The sequence below is a fragment of the Rousettus aegyptiacus genome, unplaced genomic scaffold, assembly GCF_014176215.1.
Source record: "Rousettus aegyptiacus isolate mRouAeg1 unplaced genomic scaffold, mRouAeg1.p scaffold_m13_p_1, whole genome shotgun sequence".
In the NCBI taxonomy this organism is placed as follows: Eukaryota; Metazoa; Chordata; class Mammalia; order Chiroptera; family Pteropodidae; genus Rousettus; species Rousettus aegyptiacus.
In genome coordinates, this window is record NW_023416284.1 from 63500695 (window position 1) to 63515514 (window position 14820).

The 14820-nt window shown below is 37.2% G+C and overlaps 1 long non-coding RNA gene across 1 annotated transcript in view; it reads right to left on the minus strand.

Annotated features, from left to right (window-relative positions):
• Positions 1-2783: 2783 nt before the first annotated feature.
• Positions 2784-14820, minus strand: part of LOC107504787 — a 46003-nt gene continuing 33966 nt past the window's right edge. The window contains exons 3-5 of the long non-coding RNA XR_001595534.2: positions 13705-13752; positions 12805-13003; positions 2784-3860 (exon numbers count right to left, since the gene is read on the minus strand). This is a non-coding gene — a long non-coding RNA (uncharacterized LOC107504787). The remainder of the gene's footprint in view (positions 3861-12804; positions 13004-13704; positions 13753-14820) is intronic.

Genomic DNA, 14820 nt, shown 5'->3' on the forward strand with positions numbered 1-14820 from the left:
CTCAGCGTGCCTCATTAAAACCTTTCCCAGCAATAGCTTGCCCACCTATGAAAATCTGTTTTCTTCTCCCTTCCTGTGAAATCACCCCAGTGGTCTCTAAATGGAGACTCTCAAGTAAACAACATTGAAGTATAATTAATAATGTTCCTTCCTCAGTTTCCTACTTTGTTGTACATATTCGTGATATTCCACCATGCTGAGAATTCACTGGATGGGAATACCCACCCCTCATCCCAGGGTTAATTATTTATTCCATTTTCTCCTTCCTCAGAGGCAGCCAGCAAAACTTCCTAGAAAGTCGAAATAGTCTGAAAGCCATCAAGCTTCCCTCCAGCACTTTGACCTCCCTAATGTCCTTTTAATGCGGAACATCTTAGTGTGGGTGCCTCTGTCCAATAAACCAGAGGAGAAATATTTCTTTCTGAAGAAAATTGGAAACAATCGACCTAGAAGTCTTAGTCTTAGAAGAACTGAGAGATGGTGATATGGGGACTACACGGCCAGGCAGTGACTTAGTGATTCGAGAGGGTTTCTTCTCATCTAACTGGCATATCAGTTGTCACAGGCTTTCTGCGTTGTGACATTTTGTTTGCCTTAGTAAAATAATTTATTTTTCATTTGGAATTCTCATTTTCTCATTATTGGTGACAGTGCTATCAGAGCCCCCTTCACAACCATATCCCTATTTCTGTATCGATTCTTGGTGCATTATCCTGACTCTCAGCTACCCAAGAAAGTCAGAATCTGCACCAAGTCTGTCTCCAGGGTACTTGTGAAAATACATTTAGCCTGCCCTATTTCCTCTTTGCTATTGTCTTTGATATGGGTCTCATCTACCAGTCTTTGTGTAAGGCAAAGACTCATTCTGGGGTTATTCTTTGCATTAAAAAAGAAAAAGTGTTTTATCAGTGAGTATCAATTATAATGAGGCATTTTTAGTGGGGCTCGATAATACCGGAACTAGGGAACTGTGGCCTCTGAGCTGAGATTCTGGCAGTTGCATTTTATTAACTGGAGTCAGGGTGCTAAGCTGATTTTCAGACTTGATTGACAGAACCCTTTCAGCATAAACCCTGGAAAACTATTACGAGGAAAGAATCCTATTGAGGCATTCTGCCTGTAATAGTTTTAATGCAGAAACGCACTTGATCAGCAGTATGCTGAGCTCATACCATTTCTAGAGTGAGTAGCAATGTGGTTCCATTGTCGTTTACCACAACCAATTATGGTACAAACTGACAACATTTAAAACAGAACTGGATTAAGGAAAATGCACTCTCAAGACTGTGGTCTGAAAGGCAAAATACCAGAATTTTCAGCAGATCTCATTTAGCCTCTCTTTTATTGCAAAAATAAGCTGGAAAAAAGGGGGTGGGAGGGACTGCTTTTATTGTCAAGATATTGAAAGAAATAATAAAAATCAGGATACAATTGTAATTCACTGGTCCATTCTTTTCTTTAGTACTCTTTTCCATTGCTCGCATCTTTTCCATAGAAGATTCGGACAGTCTTTCTTTAAGTACTAGATTCACTTCCCAAAATCAGACAATGCATTTCTTAGCCCTCCTCGTCATTCTTAACCTCCACAAAAGGCACTAGTTCTAATGATATAAAACATCAGCCATAAAGTCGTTGTTGTGTTCAGAAGGTTTTACTCTAGTAGCAATATTGACTGATCTATGGGCCAACAGAAAGATGTCTTCTAGATAATTTACATCTTAAAAGGACCAAACAGCTTTTGCTATCTTCTGAATTAACCAGGCACAAATTTATTAAGATAGTACACTTGGAATTCCTGTCCAAGAAATCAAATATCAAATAGTTTTCTTTTTCTGTTTTTAATAAATTTTATTCAGTCATTAGAATATAAATGTAACACACAAAAAATCAGAAACTCTAGAGGAAAACAATGAAAAATATGGATACCACCCAGAAATAAGCACTGTTGATATTCTGTCATCCCCCACACACATATTTAGAAACAAAAATGTTACCAAATAATACATGCTGTAGTGTAATCTGCTTTTGGCAATACGGTGTGAACATTTTTCCATGTCAATAAATCTAGATCTATATCACATATTTAAAGCTGCAGAATATCATTGTATAATCATTATTTTAATTAATCCTCTAGTATTTAGGATCCCCTCCTTTTGTTCCTCTTTTAAATAATATTGCAATAACATCCCTGTACATGAGAGTGATCCTCAAACTTTAATGTGACCAAGAATTATCTGGGGTATTTTACATATATGGATGCATGGACCCCACATCTAGAGATTCTGCTTCAATAAGAAAGGCATCAAATCCAGCCATCTGCATTTTACCAAGCATTACACGTGATGTTGATATTGGTAGTCCTTGAACCACACTTTGAGAAATATATATCTTTGTAAACTTGTGTGATGATTTCCTTAGGATAAAGTTCTAGAACTCAGGCAGTTATTTTGGCAAAGGCTGTGCCATGTAGTATTTCAACAATCTACATCATTTGTAGTTATCTTGTTGATTAAAAAAAAAAAAAATTGGGTAATGAAAGTAAGTACATGCTTTAAAGTAGAAAGCGTGCCTGAGATACCGGTGAACAGGATGTCTGGCCAAGAGCCCTCAGAATTAGCCCTTTTGAGTGTCTATGGGATGCATAAATCCTCCTAGGGGTTCTTCCACTGGAGCCTGACAATGAGAAGAGTTGAGGAGGAATGGGGCAAAGATACAAGGTAAAAGTGGGTTCAACATCTTGGCTGGAGAAGTTGGTTCCCAAGAGGGGAAGTGCCTGCCACTGATATTTGCACAGGAGATTGCTGCCAACAAGGGGTCACCAAGCAAGATAGTTCCACCCCCAAGCTCCACTTACATAAAATTCACATTTGGCTAGTATTCTGTTTACACCTCAGGTTTTCCAGGAGTTTAAGAGATGAGAGTAAGAAAGAATACAGGTATTTCTCCATTTCCAGGATATGAGCATGCTTAAAAGTATACACACACACTCACACGAACAAAGGCAGGCACATGTTTCCCTGTTCACAGTCTCCAAACTAGAAAGTGAAGATTTCCAGCTAGCTATAAGTTTCATAAAGAACAGTTCTGCCCAAGGCCACTGAAAACGTGGAAATTGAATGAGTAGGCATTCAATTTGAATCATATAAGGGAAAAATGCTGTCTTCTATATTGGGGGTGTAAATGTTATTCAAGTATGATATGCATAGAGGAACGTGTTCAAATCACAAGTTTACAAACTCAATGCATTTTCACAAAGTGAACACACTGGTCAAAAGCATCCAAATCAAGAAATAGAGGAATACCTTAAGCCCAGACATCTCATGGTGCCTGCTTGCAGTCACTGTTCTCACCAAAGGTAGCCACCATCCTGATTTCTAACAGTTTTAATTGATTTGACCTGTTTCTGAGCTTTACATAAACAGAATCACATAATATATGTACTCTTTCAGAACTATTTTTAACTAGATAGTATAGATCATTAGTTTAGCTTCTCATGTCATGTGCAGACCTATCCCAATAGTAAAGAACAGATATCGTCCAAAAAGAAATTTTAAAGTATATACTTTAAATAAATCAGTGTCCATTTGTGCCAGTGAAATTGGATGGCTTCATCTAAGTTGAGCCCAGTTGAATCTCCAGGGCCCTTATGCCTGCCCATAGTAAGTTAAAAGGACCTTAAAAGGCTACTCCCAGTGTGCACAACAGACAACTTGAGAGGCAATATAATGCAGTGAGAAAAAAAGATTAGCTTTCAAACCATACAGAACTGAGTTCAAATAGAATCATCTCCACTTACCAGCCATACCATCTTCATGAAGTCACATGATCTCTCTCTCTCTTGGGCTCAGTTACCGCTACACCTGTAACATGGGGGAAATATCTCATTGAGTAGTTATGAAAAGTAAATAAGATTGCACATGTAAAGCACTTGGTGTATAATAGGTGATCTGTAAGTGTTCATTCTCTTTTTCCTTCAGAGATCAAACCTTGATTAGCCATCAAATTCAGTCTGTTATATACACGCAACCTAAATAAATATATTTTCTTTTTCTTTTTTTTTTTTAATAAATATATTTTCAATGGCAACTAATTGAATTCCTAACTAGCAAGCATAAAATTATTTGGAAACCAAGTTTGCAATCCAAGGGAATTTAAAATTGTTGACATAGTCTTTTTCAGAACTGAGAAAAAATTTCACTGTTTATTCTTTGGAAACCCATATGGCTTCATGTCCCTCACATTCCCCACCATGTTGGCCTGGCTGTTTATTTATTAATGATATAAACCATTATAATGATATAATGGCTTATATCATGAAACCATTGTTATCTCAGCTTCCGGTGATGGCCTAAAAGCACACAAAATCATCATTTTCCAACAAGACTACAAAACATTCAAATGCCTGTGCTTCCTGCGAAATTGTCATTTTATTAGTGGCCATTATGCCAATCCATTTATAATGGCCTTTTCAATTAGACACGTGCATGATCATGTAACAAGAGGGTGATTTCTGCATTTTCACCAAGTATACATATTAAAATCTCTGACAGATTGCTAATGAGCTGATGTTGGAATTACTGAATAGTCTGTTATCATTTGTCCATTCACAGTTTCCTCACCAGCCCATCTGTGCTCGGAATAGAGCCACCACGGAGCATGCAGGCTGGGACAGTTTCTCCATTTACACCTCTTGCCTTCGGAGGCCTCTGGGAAAGCCCGTCCCTAATTAAAGATTTTAACAAACATATTGCCAGTTTTCTAACACTGTTATTAAACTGCTCTCTTTTGTTAGAAAGGTGCTGTTTGTCAGCAGTTTGTAGATTTAGATATTTGGTATGTGTTTCTCTAGCCCTGCAAAATATTTGTGTTTTTACAATAATTCAATTAGTATGCTATGCATGTATGTACCTGCAAACACAATAAATACACATGGCACATGTGCTATCAAAATCCCATGTAATTATTCAGACTCACAAGGACAGACAAAGAAACATGGTGTATTTTTGTAGATACACGAACTTGTCTACAGAACAAGGTGAAATTGAATGCTCTGTAAGGTGAGAACTGTTAAAACAAAAGGATCATCAGATCGAGATCATGGCTCAGATAATTTGGGGCATGAGCACAGTACCTTTTATCTGATATGTTTGCATAATTAAGGTACATTGAAAAATAATCTGATTTTCCTGGTAGAATATACCTAGTTGAGAAGATAGATGTTCCTCTGCACTAACAGTTTAACTATTAGGGCAGTAGTTCTCATTAGTGTGGGTGTGGTGGGGCTGGGTTGGGAAAGAAGGCATGGAACCAAATACGGAGCCTTGCAATACCCTCTCCCACCACCACTATCCAATTGGGGCATTTCCAAATTGAGAATCACTGCTCTAGAGCTCTGAGGGAACAAGAGAGATGGCAGAACTAGGAGCTTGCTGCCCCCACCCCCAAAAGGATCTCACAGATCATTAGTTTTGGAAATGGGTTCATTTTCGCTCTCCCTGGTGTGAAAGAGTGCAGGTGGAGAGGCGAGGTCCCTCTGGTAATAAGCTGTGTAAATTTTCCCAGACTAAAGTGATCCCCTTGGCAAACACTCAGGAGCCCGAGGCCTTTACCACAAAGGCAAAAAGAAGAACTCCCATGGGGCCAGCACCTTGGAGGTCAGAAGGTAACTCTGAATACTGCTTTGGAGTCATTTCCACTAGTGGCACTGTAACACTGAGGAACTGTGAGATTCATCTCTAAATGTGGAATGTTTGTGGCCACTTATTGCTCTGAAATTTTAATGTAAATTTTGATAGTTTGATTTAATCCTTGAATTAAATACAAGTAAGTCTGAAGAAAATACCACAAATTATAAGGCAAGGTCCATGTCCTGTATGAATTTGCAAACTAGAGAACTAATATATATGCATAAAAACCATATGCTCTGCCTAACGTCACAGGGTAGCCAATGCTAAGAGCCGGATGACTGGCACAGATGTAGGGGCGTTCGAAGGCCGGAGAGATCACCTCTAGAAAGAATGAATCAGGGAGGGGTACGACTCGGTGCTTGAGAGAAGGAGAGAAGACATCGTGAGCTGGGAAGACAGTGGGAAAGGATAGGAATAGTTGGGGGATCCTGAATAGACTGCTTTGGCGAGGGAAGAAGTTTGTGGCAGGACAGTGAGAAAGCACGGTTTCAAGGGAAAAGAGCCACTCTGTCAAGGCTAAAGACCTGTACATTATCTTTCTTTTCCTTGTTAATTAGTTTATTTATTTTCCTTTTTAGATAGACTTTATCTTTAGAGCACTTTTAAATTCACAGCAACTTTGAGCAGAAAGTATAGAGAGTTCACATACACTCCCCGTCCCCACGCATGCACAGACTCCCCTATATCGTCTCCCACTGGAGTGGTACATTTGTGACAGTTGATGAACCTACCACATTTTAATGTCAACTGATGAACCTGCATTGACATATTATTATCACCCCAAGTCCATAGTTTACATTAGGGTTTACCCTTAGTATTGTGCCTTCTACAGGTTTCAACAAATATATATTGACAGGTATCCACCATTAGAGCAATATACAGTAGTTTCGCTGCCCTAAAAATCTTATGTGCTTCATCTACCCAACTCTCCCTCCCCTCGAACCTCTGGCAACCACTGACTTTTGCCTTTTCTAAAATGTCATATAGTTGGAATTATGTAGTGTATAGCCTTTTCAGTTTGGCTTACTTTGCTTAGTAATATTAGGTTACTAATATTTTAGGTTCTTTAAGGTTATTCTATATCTCTTCACTGCTTGATAATTCATTTCTTTTTAATCCAGAATGATATTCCAATGTCTGGACATACCACGGTGTATCCATCCACCTACTGAAGGACATTTTGGTTGCTTCCAAGTTTTGGCAATTACGACTAGAGCTGTTATAAATACCTATGAGCAGGCTTTTGTGAGGACTTAAGTTTTCAATTCCTTTGGGTAAATATCAGCAAGTGTGTTTGTTGGATTGTATGGTGAGAGTTCACTTAGTTTAATAAGAAACTGCCAAAATATCTTCCAAACTAGCTGTACTGTTTTGTATTCTCACCAGGAATGAATGAGAGCTCCTCTCCAACATTGGGTATTAGTGATGTTCTGGATTTTGGCCACTCTAATAGTGAGCAATGGTATCACATTGTTGTTTTAATTTGCATTTTCCCAATAATATATGATATGGAGTAATATATGATATGTGAGGCTTGTCTTTACATTCTCTTGACATTGACTTTTATAGAGCCAAAGATTTTTTTTTTATTTCAATGAAGTCCAGCTTATCGATTATTTCTTTCATGTATTATGCCTTTGGTGTTGTATCTAAAAAGTCATCATCAAATCCAAGGTCATCTAGATTTTCTCCTGCGTTATCTTCTAGGAGTTTTATAATTTTGAGTTTTACATTTAGCTCTATGATCTATTTTTAATTTTTATGACAGAAGTAAGGTATGTGTCTAAATTCAGTTTCTTTGCATGGGAATGTACAGGTGTTCCAGCACCGTTTGTTAAAAGGCTATTTCTTTATTGTATTGCCTTTAATCCTTTGCCAAAGATCAGTTCAGTTGACTATATGTTGTTTGGGTCTGTTTGTGGGGTCTCTATTCTGTTCCATTGATTTGTCTATTTTTCACCAGTACCATCCTGTCTTGATTCTTTTGTCTCTTCATATTTAGAATCAGTTTGTTAATAGCCACAAAATAACTTGCTAGAATTTTTATTGGGATTGTGTTGAATCTATAGATCAAGTTGAAAAGAACTGATGTCTTGACACTATTGAATCTTCCTATCTATGAACATGGAATATCTGCCTATTTATTGAGTTCTTTGATATCTTTCTTCATGAGATTGTAGTTTTCCTCATATAGATCTTATACATATATTGTTAGGTTTATACCCAGTGTTTCATTTCATTTTGGGGAGTGCTAATATCAATATTATATTTTTAATTTCAAATTCCATTTGTTCATTGCTGGTATATAGGAAGTAGCTGGCTTTTATATATCAACCTTATATCCTGCAACCTTGCTATAAGCACTTATTTCCAGGTTGTTTTTCTCCAGTTCTTTCAAAATTTCTACATAGATGATCATGTCTTCTACAAACAGTTTTATTTCTTCCTTCCCAAACTGTATACATTTTATTTCCATTTCTTATCTCATTGCACTAACTAGGATTTCCTGTATCATGGTGAAAAGGATTGAGGAGAGGAGATATCCTTGCCTTGTTCCTCATCTCCACAGGAAAGCTTCAAGTTTATCACTATTAAGTACAATTGTAGGTGTATGCTGTTTGTAAATGTTCTTTATTCAGTTGAGGAAGTTCCCTTCATCCTTAGCTTTTAAAAAGTTTTTAATCATGAAAGGATCTTGTATTTTGCCACATACTTTTTCTGCATCTATTCATATGATCATGTGATTTTTCTTAGTCTAATTGTATGATGGATTACATTAATCGATTTTTGAATGTTGCACCAGCCTTGCATAACTGGAATAAATCCCACTTGGTCATGAAGTATAATTCTTTTCATACATCATTGCATTTGATTTGCTAATATTTTGCTGAGGATTTTTGCATCTATGCTCATGAGTGATGTTGGCCTGTAGTTTTCTTTTCTTACAATGTCTTTGTCTGGTTTCTTTATTAGGGTGACACTAGTCTCACAGGATGAGTTTGAAAGTATACCCTCTACTTCTATCTTGTGAAAGAGATTGCGAATTGGTACAATTTCTTCCTTAAATATTTGGTAGAATTCACCAATGAACACAAGATTTAGTTCGTTTCTCTATGTTATTCAGATGGTCTACTTCTTGTGTGAATTTTGGCAGTTGTGTCTAATTAGTCTATTTCATCTAAGTTATTAAATTTATGGGGATAGAGCTGTCCATAGTATTTCTTCACTCTTCTTTTAATATCCATTCCTAATATTAGTAATTTATATCTTTTCTCTTTTATTCCTAGTCGGTCTGGCTAAAGGCTTATTGATTTTATTGATCTTTCCAGAGAACCAGTTTTTCCTTTTGTTGATTTTCTCTATTGATTTCCTGTTTTCAATTTCGCTGATTCCCAATTTATTTTTACTATTTCTTTTCTTCTGCTTACTTTAGGTTTATTTTGCTTTTCTTTTTCTGGTGTCCTAAAATAGAAGTTTAGATTATTGATTTTAGATCATTATTCTTTCTAATATGTGCATCCAATGCCATAAATTTCCCTCGTAGTACTGCTTTCACTGCATCTCACAAATTTTAATAAGCTGTATTTTCATTTTCACTTAGTTCAAAATATTTTCCAATTTCTCTTGAGATTTTTTTTATCACATGTATTATTTTAAAGTGTGTTATTTAATCTCCAAGTATTTTGTGATTTTCCAGCTATCTGTTATTGATTTCTAGTTTAATTCCATTGTAGTTTGAGAGCATACATTGTATGATTTCTAGTCTTTTTAATTTTTAAGGTGCGTTTTATCCTCCAGAATGTAGTCTATCTTGGTGTATGTTCCATATGAGCTTGGGAAGAATGTGTATTCATATATAGATGTCAATCATATTCAGTTAATTGATGGTTCAACTATGTTCTTGCTGATTTTATGCCTGCTGGCTCTGTCCATTTCTGACAGAGGACTGTTAAAGTCTCACTTATAATAGTGGATTCATTTACTTCTCCTTAAAGTACTATCAGTTTTTCCTTTATGTATTTGGATGTTCTGTTGTTAGGCACATATACATTAAGGATTGTATGTCTTCTTGGAATACTAACTCGTCTTATTATTATGAAATGCCCCTCTTTGTCCCTATAATTTTCCTTGCTCTGAAATATAGCCACTCCAGCTTTTTTAAATTTAATGTTATCATGATATATCATTTTCCATACTTTACTTTTAATCTTTAAGTTTATTTATATTTAAAGTGGGTTTCTTGTAGACAGCACAGAGTTAGGTCTTGTATGGTCTCTGACAATCTTTGTCTTTTAATAATTATATTTAGACCACTGATGCTTAAAGTGATTGTTGGTATAGTTGAATTAATCTCTACCATATTGTTACTGTTTTCTATTCGTTGTCCTTGTTCTTTGTTACTATATTTGTCTTCTAGTCTTTTGCTACTTTTGTAGATTTAATTAAACATTTTATACAATTTTGTTTCTCTCCTTTCAAACATAACTTTTAAAAAAACTTTAAGTGGTTGCCTGAAGTTGCTAATATATATTTATGACTAATTCAGATCTACTTTTAAATAACACTGTACATTTTAATAAAATATATAACCAATTCCTCTCTCCCAATCTCTTATATCATTGTTGTCATTCATTTCACTGATAAATATATGCTTCTTTTAACGTTTCTAGGATGATAGGGCTACTGGCAACAAATTCCTTCAACGTTTGTCTGGAAGAATCTTTATTCCTCCTTTCCTTTTGAAGGATAGTTGCACAGCACTAGATTGGCGTTTTTGTTTTGTTTTGTTTTTCTCTCTCTCTCAGCATTTCAATTTCTCCTTGCTTGCTTAATTTTTGAAAAGTCAGATGTACTTTTTGTTTGCTCTTTTATAGGTAAGATATTTTCCCCCTTTGCTGTCTTCCAAATTTTTTTCTTTATAATTTTCTGCAGTTTGACTATACTATGCCTATGTGTAGTTTTTCTTCTACATTTATCCTCCCTAGTATACTCTGAGCTTCCTAATCTGTGGTTTGATGTCTAACATTAATCTGAGGAAATTCTCTGTCATTGTTGCTTGAAATATTTCTTCTGTTCCTTCCTTACTCTTTTTCTTCTCCTTCCAGTATTCTCATTACACTTTTTGTAGTTTTCCCACACTTCTTGAATATTCTAGCCCATTTTTTTCCATCTTTTTTCTCTTCACTTTTTAGTTTTAAAAGTTTCTATTTACGTATCCTCAAAGTCAGAGATTCTTTCCTCAGCCATGTCCAGTCTATTAATGAGCCCATCAAAGACATTCTTTTTCTGATAGTGTTTTTGAAATCTAACATTTCTCCTTTTATTTTTAAAATTTCCATATATTTGTTTACATTATCTACCTGTTCTCGCATGTTGTCTACTTTTTCCAGGAGAGCCCTTAGCATATTAATCACAGTTTTTTTAAATTCACAGTCTGATCATTCCAATAGCCCTGTGATATCTATGTCTCATTCTGCTGCTTGCTCTGTCTCTTCGATCTGTATTTGTTTGTTTTTTCTTTTACTATGCCTTGTAATTTTTTGTTGACATCCAAACACAATGTACTGGGCAAGAGGAACTGTAGTATATAGGCTTTTAGTGATGTAGTGGTAAGGTGTGGGGTGAGGGGAAGCATTCTATAATCCTATGATTAGGTCTCAGTCTTTAGTTAGCCTATGCTCCTTGACTATAGACCTCACAAATTTTGCTGTTCTCCACCCCCCCGCCCCATCCAAGGTTGGACAGGATGGCTGGAGAGGACTGGAGCTGGTTATTTCCCTTCCCCCAAGTTGGTTAGGCTCTGTCAGAACCACAATAGGTTAGTTAGGCTCTGGTATATAGTTTCTCTTAAGAATAAGCTGTATTAAGAAGAATAGAATGTGCTGGTGCATCTCAGTGTGGCCACTTTCCCTCTCTCCTTGCCAGAAGCACAAAGGAATTTTGATTTTTCTCCAGTCTTCTCTGTGAAAACCTGATAGAGCTCCAGGTATAAGCTTTCAGCAATTCGTCAATTGCAGTTCAAGTTTTCTTACTCCAGCACTGGTTTCTTCTCAGGTAAATTGTGATTCTCTGTAACTGCCTATCTGTCTCTCCAATTTTGGGAGCAGCAGTTTGCCCTGAGACCTCACTTCTCTGATAGATCTGAGAAGAGTTATTGATTTTTCATCTTTTAAATTGTTGTTTGGACAAAGTGGTGATTTCCGCGATTCTTACATGTTGGACTGGAATCCAGAAGTCTATACTTTATCTTTTAGGCAGTATGGAGTTATTAAAAAAAGAATGGGTAGGTTGATTAACTGGTTGGTAGATTGGTTTTTAACAGTAAGATGATGAAAAGTTATTACGTAATGAATTTTGGAATCTAGGCAGCCAGGCAACTTTGCTGTCTTAGCTGGCTGTAATCTGATCTGAAATCTGACCAAGACTGGGACCTGGATCTACTCAATATGTTACTGGTTTTGGGGAGTCCTGGAACTCCTGGATCTCGGTTCTTGGCATCCGGTTGACAAAGAATTGAAGGCAGGTGCTCAGAAAGTAATTATATGTAAGGTAGTTTTGAAGATAAAGTAGGCTCACTCTCAAAAGGGAGAACGAGCTGCCAAAAGTAGTTGGCCCCAAAGACTTCTGCCAAGCAAAAGTCTACCTTCAGAAGGGAGAGCGGGCAGGCTCAAGGGAGAACTGCCCCATCAGTCACGGGTTTGGGGTTTTTATCCATTAATTTAACCAAGGGGTGGAATATTCATAATTTTGGGTGGTCATTTCATAGAAAAAAAGCGTGTATTTTTTTTTTTTTCCAGAATTAAGGAGATGCTCCTTTTCTTACCATGTTTGGGCTTTTCAGAACTGTCATGGCATCAGATGCATGATGGGTACAGCTTTAACAGCAATGCTAATTTATTATAATGATCATATAATGAAGCAAAGGTAAATTCTAGGTCACACCAGCTGTCCTTCTGTTCATGCCTATGTTGGGAACTTTCCATGTCTCCTTTAACTTTCCTTTTTAGCAGGAAGTTTTAAACTATAAAATTGTTTCACTATGTCAAAGCTATTGTTCAAGGCTGTTTTTCATTTTCGTGTCTCTAGGGACACTAAAATGTGTCCTGATAACTCCTACCTCAGATGGGTCTTTCACTTTCCAACAGGCTGACTTGGACATGATGTTTTTAACCATGACCATGGCAGAGAACAAGAGTGCAAACAAAAATGTGCAAGCATTTCTTTAAGTTTCTCCTTGTGTCACATCTTCTGTCATCCCATTCACCAAAGCAAATCCTCGGGGGTGGGGAAATGGGTTCCACCTCTTGATAAGGGAACTGCAAAATCACATATAGAAAAGGACAAAGATACAGGAAGGGGTGAAGAATTTAGGCCATAAACATAATCAGTTTACAACATCTGGATTCAAATCCCAGCTCCTCTCACCATGTGACCATGAGGAAAGCCCTTGAAAACTGGCATAACAAGAGTACTACCTCTTAGCATGTTTATTTGTATTCAATAAAAGGACCCATGTAAAACATTTATTATAGCGCCCAGCCTACAGAAGTAAATAAATATGAAGGCACTGTGTTGCATGCACTGTGGTGGCAGAAAGATGAGTTGGGATATACATGGTTACTTGGGGTTGTGGGCCTGTACCAACAATGCAGGACTGGGCAAATTCCCCGAGTAGGATGGGGGGCCGGGGGCGATTCAAGCCCTGAACCAAAAAAAAAAAAAAAAAGGCTTCTTGGCTGAGCGCAAGAAAGAATTCAAACACTCACCAAAGTCAGGGTTAAAAGAAAAGTTTGTTAGAGAAGGAGTAACATTCCACAGACAGAGGTAGAGAGTGAGAGAGACTGAGAGAGATTCAGGAGGACAGAGATAATAGAGATGGGCACAGTGAGAGAGACAGGGTAAAGACACTGAGAGGGACTGAGGTAAAGACACTGAGAGGGACCCTGAGTGTTTGGGGAATTCAGTTTACATATCATTCTTTAGTTTCTGTGAATTATAGTTTAAAGACTTTGTTTACCTGTTTTCCTTTGATACGGGCATATAGTGAGAAAGGATGACCATGTAGCTGAAAAGGCAAGAATATGTAGCATGAAAAGCCTGCTGACAATTCCCAGACTTTGATCTACAAGTTCCCCGTAATTTTAGCCATAGGGAATGAACAATTTTATTTTGTGTAGGGCTCCACTCAAAGACTCTGTTTTCCCTCCATAGTGTGGGTAAATGATTTGTTAGCAATCCCAGCCAAAATCTTCCTTTGTTTTTCAGGTTTCTTCCTGGTCTGGGTGTAGGGCTGTTCACCATATTGCAGTCTCAGAATATAGCTTCCTTGTAGTTCTTTAGAAGGTGAGGAGGAACACTTTGTGGAGGAACAATAAAAAGATAAATCTTTAGAACAGGTGTCTATAGGGCTGGGTAATTAGGACAATGGTGAAGCCATTGACAGAAGCAGGAGAACCAGGAAAGTTTCTGGCTTGGGGATGGATGGCTAGATGTCTACTCCACCTGCATCTCTAGCCTCTGGGAGTTTCATGGAAAGGATGTGGAAACAGAATATTCGATGACTTTGCTCAGCATGGCACAAAACACAATATTTAACAATCAACAAAAACAGGGTTTTCATTTGGAAAACCTGTAATTGCTTACTATTCCTTCTGTATTTGGGATTATCACCCTGAAGAACGTTTGGAAAGAAGAGTCTCCATTAGTTTGATTTCCAGAGAGACATTCATTCAGGATTGCGTGGCACATCTGACCACAGTCCCAGGGGAGAGGTGATTGTCCTTACATTCACAATAGAACTTTGTTTTCAAGGTGCCAGAGGTCAGGTTCAATGGAAATGTTTTTTACCCAATGTCCTGGCTCTAGTTTTTTATAGTAACTTTTAGTCTATTGAGATTTCACTTGTACTAGAATAATTCCAAGTGCTAACTCCAAGGAAGACTCTCACAGCTTATTAGCTTAACCAATTGCCAGCCAAACAAAATAGCACATTTCCCGCATAGAATGATTTAGTGCAGCACGACTAGGATAAATAATGAAGGCATTTGTTTATGCCTACTTACAACATTCCTCGTAGGCAAAAAGGGGACAAAAACATCATTCTAAGCCTAAGAAGGCAGCCGGTGCAGGCTCA